This window comes from Magnolia sinica, chromosome 8 (assembly GCF_029962835.1).
Source record: "Magnolia sinica isolate HGM2019 chromosome 8, MsV1, whole genome shotgun sequence".
NCBI lineage: Eukaryota > Viridiplantae > Streptophyta > Magnoliopsida > Magnoliales > Magnoliaceae > Magnolia > Magnolia sinica.
The window spans coordinates 35,904,089-35,918,060 of NC_080580.1; positions in this window are offsets into that span (position 1 = coordinate 35,904,089).

The following is a 13,972-nucleotide window of genomic DNA, read 5'->3' on the forward strand; positions in this document are numbered from 1 at the left end:
CTCAGAAATGGACCTTGACAATGTTGAAATTCGGTCCATGGTAACTAAGTATCTTTGTTATGGTAGGGACATGCCCTGGTATCAAGGGAATGCGTTGAAATCTAAGTACATGGAACCAAGATTTCGAATTTTACATAGTATCTTCACCACAAATATATATCCCAGAAGTACCAACCGGTCCAATCTCATAGGTTTTATGACCATGCTAGTGTACTCAACCACCAAAGGGATAAAGATCTGTCTTCCGACTCTGCTTGTCTATCAGTTGGTAAATGCCATTCATACATCCAGGGACCTTCATCTGCCATATCCCTGGATCATAAACATGATATGCAATGCCATTGGCTTCCCAACAACCACTGATCTGGTACTCCCTCTCCAAGTCTTTAACAAAAGCAACATTCAGAGAATGGACTTGAAGTTTCACAAGTACCCTGAGGACCCAGAAGAAGGTATTCAAGAAGAAGGGGGTGGAGGTGAAGGGGACGCTCCCATGGAAGGGACTGAAATGGTTGGAGATGAACCTACTAGACCCGATCCAGCACCATCAACGTCAATGCCCGAGTATGCTAAACAGTTCAAGCTGGACAGGATTGGAGCAATTCAAAAGGATGTCCACTCAGTGCATGAGAGGATTACTTCCTTGGAATGGCTGGTCCAAGGAGTACAGCAAATGTCCAACAATTGGTTGATCTGATGACCTGCCATCGGGATGACACGACACCATCCTACTCTGCTCCATAATGGTGGTTCTTGAATGCTGTCACACACACCTTACTCCTATTTCAGCATATGAACATTAGTATCTTTTTAGATGCTCTATGCTCTCATAGGTGTATGCGATAGCTCTCTAACTTACATAGGCTGATTTTTATTTTTATTTATTTATTTATTTATTTTGCTGTATATGCCCACGGTTGGGCTAAATACTGATGGATATTTCTTGGTGTCCTTAAATGGGCTTGGTTTTTTTTGGGATAACTGATAATCTTCTGCTGTCTATGGAAATATTTGGATATGGCCGTTATAATTCAATATTTTTACTGCCATAATTATGTCTCATCTGTCCCCTGGTTTATCTTGTTTCTGATATGGGGTGCATGTGATTTTCATGATTATCCTAACTACTCTATCTAATCTGCTATGCATACATAGGTTCTGAAAATGTTGTCTGCTTAAACTGATTTAATCATTATACATCAATACTTTATATATGTACGCTTACTGGATGAGTGGTTCTCCGAAATACTTCAAGCTTCAGTCAATATCAACTGCTATATCTTTGTCAATGACTGACAAAAAGGGGGAGAATAGTTCAAACACCCCTTCAAAATATGCGTTTGAGTATGGTATTGCAGGTGTTAGGGGGAGCAGCAGCATCAATAAAAGGGGAGTCTGTAGTAAAGGGGAGCAGATACTGGGTTGTGTACATGGGTTCTCTAGAAATTGTAAAATTGTGTAAAATGCATATACACACAATTTAGGATGTGTGTGTCAAGATACTGTTCCAGGGTGTTTTGGTATTTTTTCACGTAATTGACAAAGGGGGAGACTGAAAGTGTTTTGGTTTGTCAATTAGCGTGAGTGTTGAGTCGGACAGACTGCAGAGCCTCATAGGAAGATCAATTCAAGCGTCTACCTCAACAGGGATGTGTACAAGTTCGCATCAGGTAAATCTAAGCCTCACATCTCATGTCCCAAAACACCAGGTATATAAACCCTTAAAACAAACTAGAACATCATAGGGTTTTAAAGTTGAGAAAACTTTTTTTAAAATCAGAAAATTCTCTAAGTTTTCTTGCTTTATCGATTTTATCGATACACTGTTCGATAGAATCGACCTGTGCTGTCGATGTCCTCGATGCTTAAACGATATCATCGAAATGAAGACAAAATATGTCCAGCAACCACATACTCATCTGGACTGATTTATCGATGTATCGATATACCTATCGATATCATCGATATTTGAATCTCGAGTTCATCGAAGGTGACTCAATAATATCGACAGACAGATCTCCAGCGCCCCTGTTTTTACTTAAGAAAATCACATGTGCATCGATATATCAAAGTTGTTCTCGATACCATCGAAGTTTAAATCTCGATGATATCGGAAGACTCTCGATGTTATCGGTAATGGGCGCCTAAGTTCTCTAGTAATTATTTCAGGATTGTTTATCTGCGATCGAGGGGTAGTAGATAGAATCGATATTCAAATATCGATGATATCAGTACGGTTTCGATGGCATCGAATAGGGACAGAAACTGTCCAGCAAGCTTAAACGAAAATCCTTTGGATTTATCGATGCCTCGATACTTTATCGATATCATTAACATTCAAATTTCGATGATCTCGAAGGTCCCTCGATCATTCTTGTAAACCTGAAATATTTCATAACAAGTCTCTCTCATTTTCATGTGTCGAGGAATCGATCTTAGTATCGATAATATAAGAGTTTGAAATCCAATGACATCAACGCTTGTATCGATTCCCTCGACCAGCTGGCAAAAGGTTTCAAAAGCGTATGACATTTGAGTTTGGTTCATCGAGTGGCTAGTCGATGATATCGAGAGTATACACTCGATGATATCAACCCTGCTTGATGATATCAAACTCTGTCATAAATATGACCGTTTTATATCCTTTGGAACCTTTTGCCTATATAAAGAGAGCTTATCTATTGTTGTTGGTAGAGAAAGAAGAGAGTGTTTTTGAGTGTTTTACCTTAGATCATATACCCAAAGCCCTTTCTCTCAGGGAAGTTCATCCTCCAATCCACCCTTATCATTGACATTCAATAGAGTGGATTGGGGAATGAACTTCTGCATTTAAGGATCCTCCATCTACTAACTTAATGAAAAATATTAAGCTGGGATGCCTTGAATGCATAACCAGAATCACTCTATCTTCCGTATAGGAAAACATTTTATAGAGTATGATTCCGTCTTAACCTTGACCCAACCCGAAGCCTCATATTGGTATATCATCTGTCTTGCAGATTAAGAAAGTCAAAGATTCTTCATCAACAAAGAGGAGATCTTCGTCAATGCACTGAATGGGACTCATCCACTTATCTATAAGTAACTAGAGTCCAGAGGAGCCTTTGATCATTCCTCTATAGGATTGGGTCTAAGGTATTTCTCACCCTTACAAGCCCTCGTAGGAGGCCTCCGGCGGGAGTGTACGAAGTAGGTGCGTTGTGTGGACCCTTGCTCTATGGAGAGCATAAACATCCGGTTGAAGGTGAACTTGTCTAAAACCTTAGGTTAGAGGTGAACCGTGTGAAACCTCAGTTAGGGTCTTATGGAAGATCCTTGGCCAATGTGCCTAAAAGTGGGTGCATTGTGTTGACCCTTGCTCGTGTGAGCATAAACAGTCAGCCTCAGTGTAAGTTGTAAAGGTTGAAGGTTAACCTGATTTAAAACCTTAAGTTTGAGGTGAACCACTATGAAACCTCCTTAGTGAAATCCGGTACACTCAAGGGTTGAGTGCGGTTACCGGGAGTGGAGTAGACAAATAGTCGAACCACTATAAAAATGACTATTTTTGAGATTGCTATTCTTTTGTTTGTGTGATTTGCTTTAATATTTTTATATCTGAATATCTGAGATCACACCTCACACACATACATAGTCATATCCATCATAAACTAGTTTGCGGATTGTTCACTTATTAAATAGTTTGTGATTGGATCCTCTACTGGGCTTGAAAGCTAGTAAAGTTACTTTTGAAGTAATCCTAATATGAGCTTGTTGTTAGGATTAGTGCAATAGGATTTAAAATAAACCATAAAAACTTTAAAAGTCCTATTCACCCCACCCCCCCCCCCCCCCCAGGACATATTGACATAGTCCTACTTCAATTAAAGCGGTCTTTACTGCAATTTCAAAGACCGTACATCAGGCCAATGAAAAAGGGTGTTTAACCCCTTTCTTGTTGGTAAATGAGGCCCTTACTTGTAATCTATGGTCATAGATTTACTGCAGAGTCACTTGAGTTGAGGAATCTTGAGATTCCCTGACCTTTAAGTGATTCTACGGTTTATAGCTAGTCAAAGATTCCAAAGCTTCATTTGGCTAGTGGAAACTCAAAAAATCATATGTATTTTCCACATCTAAGTTAATTCATACCCCATATGCACAATTGATAAAAAAAAGTGAAGGGGACCACTTACATGGCGGGCAGTGTTCACACTAGGAAGTTAAGACATGCAAGGTAGATTTTTGCGAGCATTGCATTCAAGGCAAACAATATAGGGTAAGGTTCAAGACTGCTACACATACTAGTGGTGAGATGCTCGACTATATTCATTCTAATGTCTGGGAGCCAATGACAGTACCATTTAAGGGAGGGGCACGATACTTCATGACCTTCATAAATGACTGCTCAAGGAAAGTTTGTGTATACTTCATGAAGCACAAGTCTGAGTGTTCACTAGGTGTAAACAATAGAACGTGAAAGTAGAGAAGCAAACTAGGAGACAAGTTGTAATTATTTTTATGTTAAGCACACATAAATTGTCATATTTTGTAAGACAAAAGCATTTCAAGGTCATATCACAAGTATGGAATCACAACTACTTTACATGCCTGAAGATCAAACTCAAGATTAGCTTATGATTAGATTAAGATTGTCACATCTTCTCAAGAAGTCGACACCCTAATTCAAGACAAGATCAAGTCAAAGTTCAAGACAAGGTGACCCATATATTTGCTAAAATACAAGTGATATAACCCTATCTTAGGTTAAGATCTTTCAAAAATTCATTATCTTAGGTTTAATAAGTATTTTTTCTCTGAAATTCTACCAACCTAACTTAAAGCCCAAACAAAATAACAAATTCTGTTGAAAATTTGAAAAGCCTAAGTTTTGGTTCGGCTAGCTTAATCTTAAAATTCGGCTAGCCCGAGAAAGTTTAGGTGAAATTTCAGTAATGCAAATCTTTGATTTTTGTGGGAATTCAGCCAGCCGATTGGCAAATTCAGCGAGTCAACCGAATTTGACCCCGGACCAACTGAATTTTGGATAAATCTCATCCCGCGTGATCGGAGAGCCACTAGAATGAATCCGGTGGAATCCGGCTAGCCGAAACCAATCTTAGGCTAGCCGAAGTTCTAACCTCTTTGCCTATAAATTGATGCTTTCTCTCATTCTAAATAGTATAACCAAAATTACTATTATCCTTCTACAAGAGAGAGAGAAGCTCAAGTCCTCAGCAAGCTATATCAATGAAATAAACCGCATATACTTTTTAGACTACTGTTTAGAAAAGTGAAAGCAGTGCAAATGCAAAGGCCTTAAATGCAATAACTCGTGATCTATCGCCTGATGAATTCGTAGGAATCATTTCTTACGATATAACTAAAAAAAATGGGATATTCTCGAAATGATACATGAAGGAACTACTATTGTTAAAAAATCTAAAATCCAAATCCTCACAACCAAATTTGTGGAAATTCATATGGAAAAAAATGAGTCTTTTATTGACTTTTATACGAAACTAAACGACATAGTAAATTCCTTGTGGGGTCTTAAAGATAGAATCCCTGAAATCAAGGTTTGCATAAAAATACTTTGATCACTTCCTGATAGGTTTAATTCAAAGTTTAATTACTTTTATACAGGAATTAAGGGACACAGATACCATGAAGGTTGAGGAGTTGGTTCTCTTCAAACTTACGAGTTGAATTTCAAAGCTCCTAAAATCAAGTTTATTGCTCTTAAATCTTCTAAATTTAATTCAAAGAAATCTAATATAAATTTTGATTTTGAAGATAATGAAGATGATATGGCTATGCTGGAAATTCTAAAACGAAAGACACCCAATGTTTCAAATGTCTGAATATGGGCATTTAGCTTTTAAATGTCCCAAAAAGGATAAATTTAAAAGAAAATGCATGATAGTTACTTGGGATGAATCATAAGATTCTAAAACTAATTATGAAACCGATGAATCAGACCAAGAAAATGTAAACAATTTGAAAGCTTTTATGACTATAGCCAGAATCACTTCTTCAGATAACAGTGATATATTTGATTATGAAATTCTAAGAAGTGACTCTGAAAATGAAGATTATCTATAAGATGCATATGATGCCTATACAGAGAAGTTGTAAAATTGTGGCTAAATTGAAAATTCAAAAAGAAAATTATGCTAAATTACAATTAGAACTTGAAAAAGTTGCTTTAGAAAAATCTCATTTTTTAATTATTTTAAAAAGACTAAATTAGATTTGAGTTTTAAGTCTTCTGAATTACAAAAACTTAAATATGAAAATTAGAAATTAAAACTTGAAGTTTCCTCCCTTTAGAGTTCAAAGGACACTTGGAAATATACCCTTGGTGACAAGAAACTTGAAAAACGGTTAACTTCATCTAAGCGATATGGTGACAAGTCTAGACTGGGTTAAATTAAAAATAAATCATTAAAGTCTAAGGATTCTGCTCCTACCTTTGTAAAAGGAAAATCCTCGAACTCTAAAGTAGAGACTTTAAAATAATTAATCTATAAAAGGAATGACTTCAAAAATTCAAAACTTTTTCAAGTCTCTAATATAAAAAATAGTGTCAACTACTAATATCAAAGAAATAATATTAGAAATCCTCCTTTAACTAATAAAATTATAGACTTGCTTAAAGAGCTATTAAAATCCAACTCTGGTAAGACTGGAGTATATAGAAAAATGAGAAATCCTAACTACCAAACACTATAAAGCAAGAGATCCTCCTAAACTTAGAACCGTAATGACATGGGTTCCAAAGATTAAGCGTCTTGTAATCCACATATCTTTCAAAGCAATTAGTCATTTAAGATAGTACCTGGATAGTGGATGTTCGAGACACATGACAAGTGATAAGGCTACACTCTCAAACAACAACTAAATAAATGGCGGCTCAGTTACATTTAGAGATGGAAGCAACTACAAGATTATTGGCCAAAGTAATGTACAACTTCCTAACTTTCCTCTCTTTGAAAATATTTTATAGTTGAAGGGTTAAAACATAATCTTCTGAGAATATCTCAGATCTGTGATAATAAACATATCATAAAATTTTCAGATCACAGACGTGAGATAATTAATGACAAAGGAAATGTAATATTAAATAATCACAGAACTTCTGAAAATTGCTATATAATTGATAACTCTTGTTGAATAAACCATTCGTGTTACATGGTCCAAACAGACAAGACCGAATTATGACATCAACATCTTGGACATATAAATTATAAAGATCTATATTAATTGAGCAAAAGAGATCACTTACGTGACTTACCCAAATTGAAAAAGATAGAAAAAAATATGTGGTGCCTGTCAAATAGGCACACAAATTAGTAGTCAAAAGAAAGTGAACTCCTTAGCCACGGTTAAACCTCTTGAACTTCTCCATATGGATTTAGTCAGGCCAACTAGAATAGAGAGTAGAGGCAGAAAGAAATATTTTCTTGTTGTAGTTGATGACTACACTAGATATACTTGGGTAGCCTTTCTGAGAGAAAAATCAGATACTTTTGACGAAGTCAGAAAACTTATAAAACGTATCTAGACTAAAAAAAAGTTATTTGTGGTTAGAATTAGAAGTGATCACAGAATTGAATTTAAAAATATCAATTTTGAGAAATATTGTAATGATCATGGAATAATACATGAATTTTATGCTCCAAAAACACCTCAGCAAAATGGGGTTACTAAAAGAAAAAATAGAATTTTAGAAGAAATGTATAGTGTAATGCTAAATAGCTGAATTTTCTTAAATATTTATGGGTTGAAGCTATTAATACTGCATGTTATATAATTAATCGTGTCTACATTAGAAAAACTAAAAAAAAAAAAAAAAACAGCTTATGAACTATGATTTAACAAAAAGTTCATTGTTAAATTTTTTTGAACTTTTGAAAGTAAATGTTTTCTTTTACGTGAATGTAAAATTTTGAAAAATTTTAAGGCCAAAACCGATGAGGGAATATTTCTTGGTTATGTTCTAATTAGTCGGGCATACCGAGTACTTAACAAAAGAATTGAGGTTATACAAGAATCTATAAACATTGTGATAGATGATCAATCGATCACACCTAGTCTTGATTAAGATGATGATGATATCAATTTGGTTAATATACCTGAATCTTCATCTAAATTTGACAATACTGAGTTAAGGTTAGTCAAAGACCATCCGACTAATCAAATACTTGGTAACCCTCACACTGGCGTTCAAACAAGAAGACAACTTAAAAATATATGTAATCATGTCTGCTTTACTTCTCAAATTGAACCGGGTAATGTAAATGAAGTGCTCACTAGTGAAAGTTGGATAAAAGCCATGCACGATGAATTAAATCAATTTATTATAAATGATATATGGTATTTGGTTTCCAGACCTACTGACAAACATATAATTGTAACCAAGTGAATTTTTAAAAATAAAACTGATGAAATGGGGAACATTATCATAAATAAAGCATGATTGGTTGTACAAGGTTATAGTTAGATTGAAGGTATTGATTACGATGAAACCTTTGCACTAGTTGTACGTCTTAAATCAATCAGATTATTTATTTTCATTGCATGCCATAAAAAATTTAAAATATATCAAATGGATGTAAAAAGTTCTTTTCTAAATGATGATTTAAATTAGGAAATTCACATTGAACAACTAAAGGTTTTTGAAGATCCCAAACTTCCTGATCATGTTTACCGTCTTAAAAAGACTATTTATCTTTTAAAATGATGGGGACATCACGCGTACACGCACACTCACGCCGCCTCCCCTATGCACGTACATACGTAGAAGGAGGACCCCACCATCGATCTGGCTCGATGACAACGTCCAAGGAGGGCCTCTTAACTAGAAGTCAAGTTTTGGTTCAGAAAAGTGGCCCGATAGTCAAGAAAAGCCCACCATGGGATCTCATGATCGTGGCCCACTTGTCGGATTGATTTTATATTTTAGGTTTTGCTTATTGTTATTATTTAGAACACCGTGAATGCTTTAGATTTCCTTGTTTGGTTTTTATTTTAGTTTACTTCATTGCCAAGTAATAGGTGTCGCATATGGTGCGAGTTTTTGGATATAGGGTTTTCCCTATAAATAGGCACCTCTCGTAGTTCTTTTCATTCATTGAAGTTAATAAAAAATTCCTGCTTTATTTTTCTGCTCTCTTCGTGAGTTGTGGAAGAATTCAAAAGTGGGTGCGAAGCCCTCCCTTTTCGAAGGGCTAACTACCGTGGTGCGAAGCCACATCGATCCCAATTCACCCCCATCTTCCATCATCTTTTTTTTCCATCTTCCCCCACCATCCGTACTTTGAATTTGTCCTTTTGTTGCATCAGATTTCTTCATTGAAGCAGGTTTTCAGATTTCGGCCCGCAGGCGAGCTGAAACTTCGGCGGAGCACCACGCACAAACCGTATATTAGATCGAGCTGAAATTTGGAGGTTTGGGAGTCCATCCCTGGCTGACCAGGGCCAAGGTGGCCTTTTTCTGAATAGTGGGCCCCACACACATGCGGCCGGGATCACACGCACGTCCGTTTGGGCCATTGTTGTTGTCCACACGCGGGATCATCTTTTGGCTCAGGTTTTTATCCTCTTTTATCCTCTCATAGTCATTTTTTTCATGAATCCTAACCCTATATTACATGATCCCTAATTGATTTGCCCCTTTTTATCACCTTAGGGTTCCTTGAATTGAAATTAGGGAATCCCTTGGATTAGGGACTGATTTTTATGCATGAGTAGTTGATTTTATTTCCCTTTGACATTGTTTGGTTTATAATTTTATTGGTCCAGTCCTAGCCTGTGTCGGCTTGGACCCGCATAGATTCCCCTTTAATTGAATGTTTGGATTTTCATGTGGGATGTGGGATTTGTGTGATTGTTTCTGAATTGGTGTGATCTAAGCCTACAATCTTGCATATCATATTTAATTTTCCATGTCCTGCATCATAAAACAAGCTCCTAGAGCATGGTATAAAAAGTTGACTAAATTCTTACTTAGTCATAATTTTGTTATGGGTAGTGTTGACAAAACCCTATTTGTCAAGAAACATAATAATAATACCCTGATTGTTTAAATCTATGTTAACGATATTATATATGGATCTACGTACGCTAATTTATCTACTGAATTTGCAGATCTTATGAAACCCAAGTTTGAAATGAGTATGGTGAGTGAACTAAACTATTTCCTTGGATTACAAGTCAAACAACTTGAAGATGGCATATTCATTTCTCAGACCAAGTATACATTGAACCTTCTAAAAAGGTTTGGTTTTAAAAAAGATAAGAATTTTAATATTCCGATGAGTATGATTATTAAACTCTCAAATGATGAATCAAGTAAAAGTGTAAACTCTCAAATATATCGTAATATGATTGGTAGTCTTCTGTATTTAACTACTAATAGACCTAATATTACATTTAGTGTTGGAATCTGTGCTAGATATCAATCTAATCCTAAAGAATGTTACTTATTTGTAGGGAATGCTCGCACTCATCTAATGTGGATGAAAAGAATGCTAGCTAATTATGGAATTACACAAGATTTGATGACATTATATTATTATAATTCAAGTGCAATAAATATCTCTAAAAATCCAATTCAACATTCTCTTATAAAGTATATTGACATATGGTATCACTACATTTAAGAATTAGTTGAAAATAATACTATCATATTGAAATACATTCAAACTGAGAAGCAGCTTGCAGATATATTGACTACGCTGCTTGACAATATTAAAATTTCAAATCTGAAGCATGATATTGGACTATGTATTGTTAAATAATTATTCTTTTCTTTGCATTTATGTTTATGTTTATTTGTCATTATAAAATGCATGAAAATAAAATTGAAAAATAAATATAAATGTTAAAATAAAATAAAAAATAAAAAATTTGGGGATATTTTGGCTAGCCCATTACTAACCGAAAAAATCAGTTAGCCGAGCACATGCTCGGGCTAGCCGAAGTTCGCGTGAATTGCTCAAAAAGGGGAAAAACCTCAAATTCTTTTTCACTCCATTTCTTCTTCTCTGGCTAGCCGGTGCCCCATTTAACCAACCCATCAACCCAACCTTCTTCTAAGTGATTTTATTTTAATTTCCTTTAAGATTTAGGTTGTACATTCCTAGATTTGCAAGTTCATGTAGTTTTTCTTCAATTTGAAATCCTTTTCTTGTTGGGTTTTTCTCAAAATCTGATCTACATTCTTCCTTACATTTTTCTTGTAATTTTCTAGTACATTTAAGATGGAACCAAGAGTAAAACGAACTGTAAGTAAATTAAGAGCCGGTTCATCTTCCCGATCTATCCCTCTTGGTATACGAACCCTACGTTCACCGGATGATGACCCAGAAAATGTCTGAGATTTCTGCATAAAGAATATTATTATTGAAAAATCTGTGAATCTAAACTATGTTGCTCATTTTAGTCTTGTTAAAATTCTTTTTGAGATTGAATGAGAAAGAATTTTGTATTGGGGTGGGACGGCTTACCGGACTATTGTGCAAGGCATGTTTTCCTCCATTTGTAATGTCTTTCTTGAGGATTTATCATTCTCTATTAAATTTATATAAGAGACAATCATTATTACGCCTTTTAATATATCTGTTTTAATGGACATAGACATTGCAGATGATGAAATTCCAATCGCTACTCTTTTAGAGAAAATGTGTAACTCTTAAAAGCAGTCGATTACAAAGGCATTGTGTGGTTTCAATGTTGAATGACGATCCAATAATGCCTTAGCCTCCAACAAGTTATTTCCTAAATACTGCGTCTTACATCGTGTCTTTACATTTAATGTTTATGCAAGAGATGAGAATAAGACCGATCTTACTCCCTTTATGCCTCGAGTCTTTCATGTCATTGTTACGGGTATTTGTATTTGCTTACCTTCTTTGATTTGTTATCTCATCATTCAAATTTTCTTGCATCTAAAGCATGGGTCAATTTTGTTTGGACATCTTATGTCTAGTCTTGCTTTTCATTATAATGTCCAAGTCCCTATAGTTGAGGCATCAGAATCCAAACTCCCCTTCAATAACTCGAACTTAAATATGATGAACCTCACTCCCCTACCTGAACAAAGAGAAGGACAAGAAGAATCGCAAGAGGTGGACACCACCATGGAAGATGTATTCAATGAATTTGATAATTCAGATAATCCATCTAATTCTGACTATCATCCCTCTCTCTCAATTTGATGAGAGGTTATCTGCTTTAGAGAAAAAGGTTGATGCACTGCATGTATCTCAAGCATCATTAGCCCAAACCTAGTAGTCTAATATGAAGAATATGAAAATGTACTTCCATCGCATCAATCGGAGTTTACAGATTAATGATCCTTCAATGCCTGCACCATCTTCCCCAAGGTCAGATTGACCTTGATTTACTTATTTTGCTTACTTATGTTGGATTTGTAATAAACATATTTGGATCTTTGGATATTTTGGATAATTTGCTTGATGATATATTATAGTTGTATGAGTTGCTGGGATAGTTCATACACTGCCTCATACCGTGTTTTTAATCTTAATGATTTATTCTAGATGCTTGGATTTTGATGTCATCCCTACTTGTTTATATTCATGACTATTAACATTTCTTTTATTTTCCAGCTTTGTTATACTTCATGATATAACCTATCATTAATTCTTCCTTTGTCAACATGTGACAAAAAGTGGGGAGAAATTACTAGAGAAATTAGTGAATGTGATGATGGTGATGCGATGAATGGAATGAATGTGAATGAATATGATTCATATTACTTTTCGTGCATAGTATATATGTTGTATTTCTCAAGGGGAGCATCAGTTGAGCATTATCAATTGTGTTATACATAGTTAGCTATGAAGATTACAAGGATGCTCACATAGGACAACTTCAAGTTTGTTAAATCTTGAGTCTGGTTGATCTTGTAAATGACTTAATGGATGTATTGTGTAATGTTATATGTTTTGTCACGAAATTGACAAAGGGGGAGATTATAAGTGCGTTTATGTTAAGCACGCATATATTGTCAAATTTCGTAAGACAAAAGCACTTCAAGGTCATATTACAAGTATGGAATCACAACTACTCTATATGCCTAAAGATCAAACTCAAGATCGGCTTATGATCAGCTCAAGATCGGCACATCTTCGCAAGAAGTTGACGCCCTAATTTAAGATAAGATCAAGTGAAAGTTCAAGACAAGATGACCTATTTATTTGCTAAAACATAGGTGATATAACCATAGAAAGACCTTAGGTTAGGATCTTTCAAAAATTCATTATATTGGGTTTTAATAAGTGTTTTTGCTCTCGAATTCGACAAGCCTAACTTCTGGTTCGACCAGCCTAACTTCAAGCCCAAACAAAATGACAAATTCTGTTGAAATTTTAGCTAACCTAAGTTTTGGTTCAGCTATCATAAGCATGAAACTCGGCTAGCCTAAAAAAGTTCAGGTGAAATTCCAACAATGCAAATCTTTTATTTTTACAAGAATTCAGCCAGCCGAATTTGACCTCGGGCCAATCAAAATTTGGAAAAATCTTATCCTGTTTTATCCGAGAGTTGTTAGAACAAATATGGTAGAATTCGGCCAGCCGAAATTCTAACCTCTTTGTGCATAAATTAAGGCTTTCTCTCGTTCTAAATAATATAACGAAAATTACTATAATTTTTCTGCAAGAGAGAGAGAGAGAGAAAGAGAGAGAGAGAGAGAGAGAGAGAGAGAGAGAGAGAGAAGCTCAAGTCCTCAGCAAGCTATCTATTGATATTTATAAATTTAATTTATGCCTTATTTAATTCTCTTTTCTCAATATCTTTTTAATCTTATTCTAAGAGGGTAATCTATACTCTTCTTTGAGATCTAAGAGAATTGAATCAAGTAGCATTTGGATTTTCCATTTATAAAATATATAGAACTCTAAACTCTTTTTTCATGATTAAACACTACGCCATCTATGTTCAAGAAAGAAATTCTTCTGCT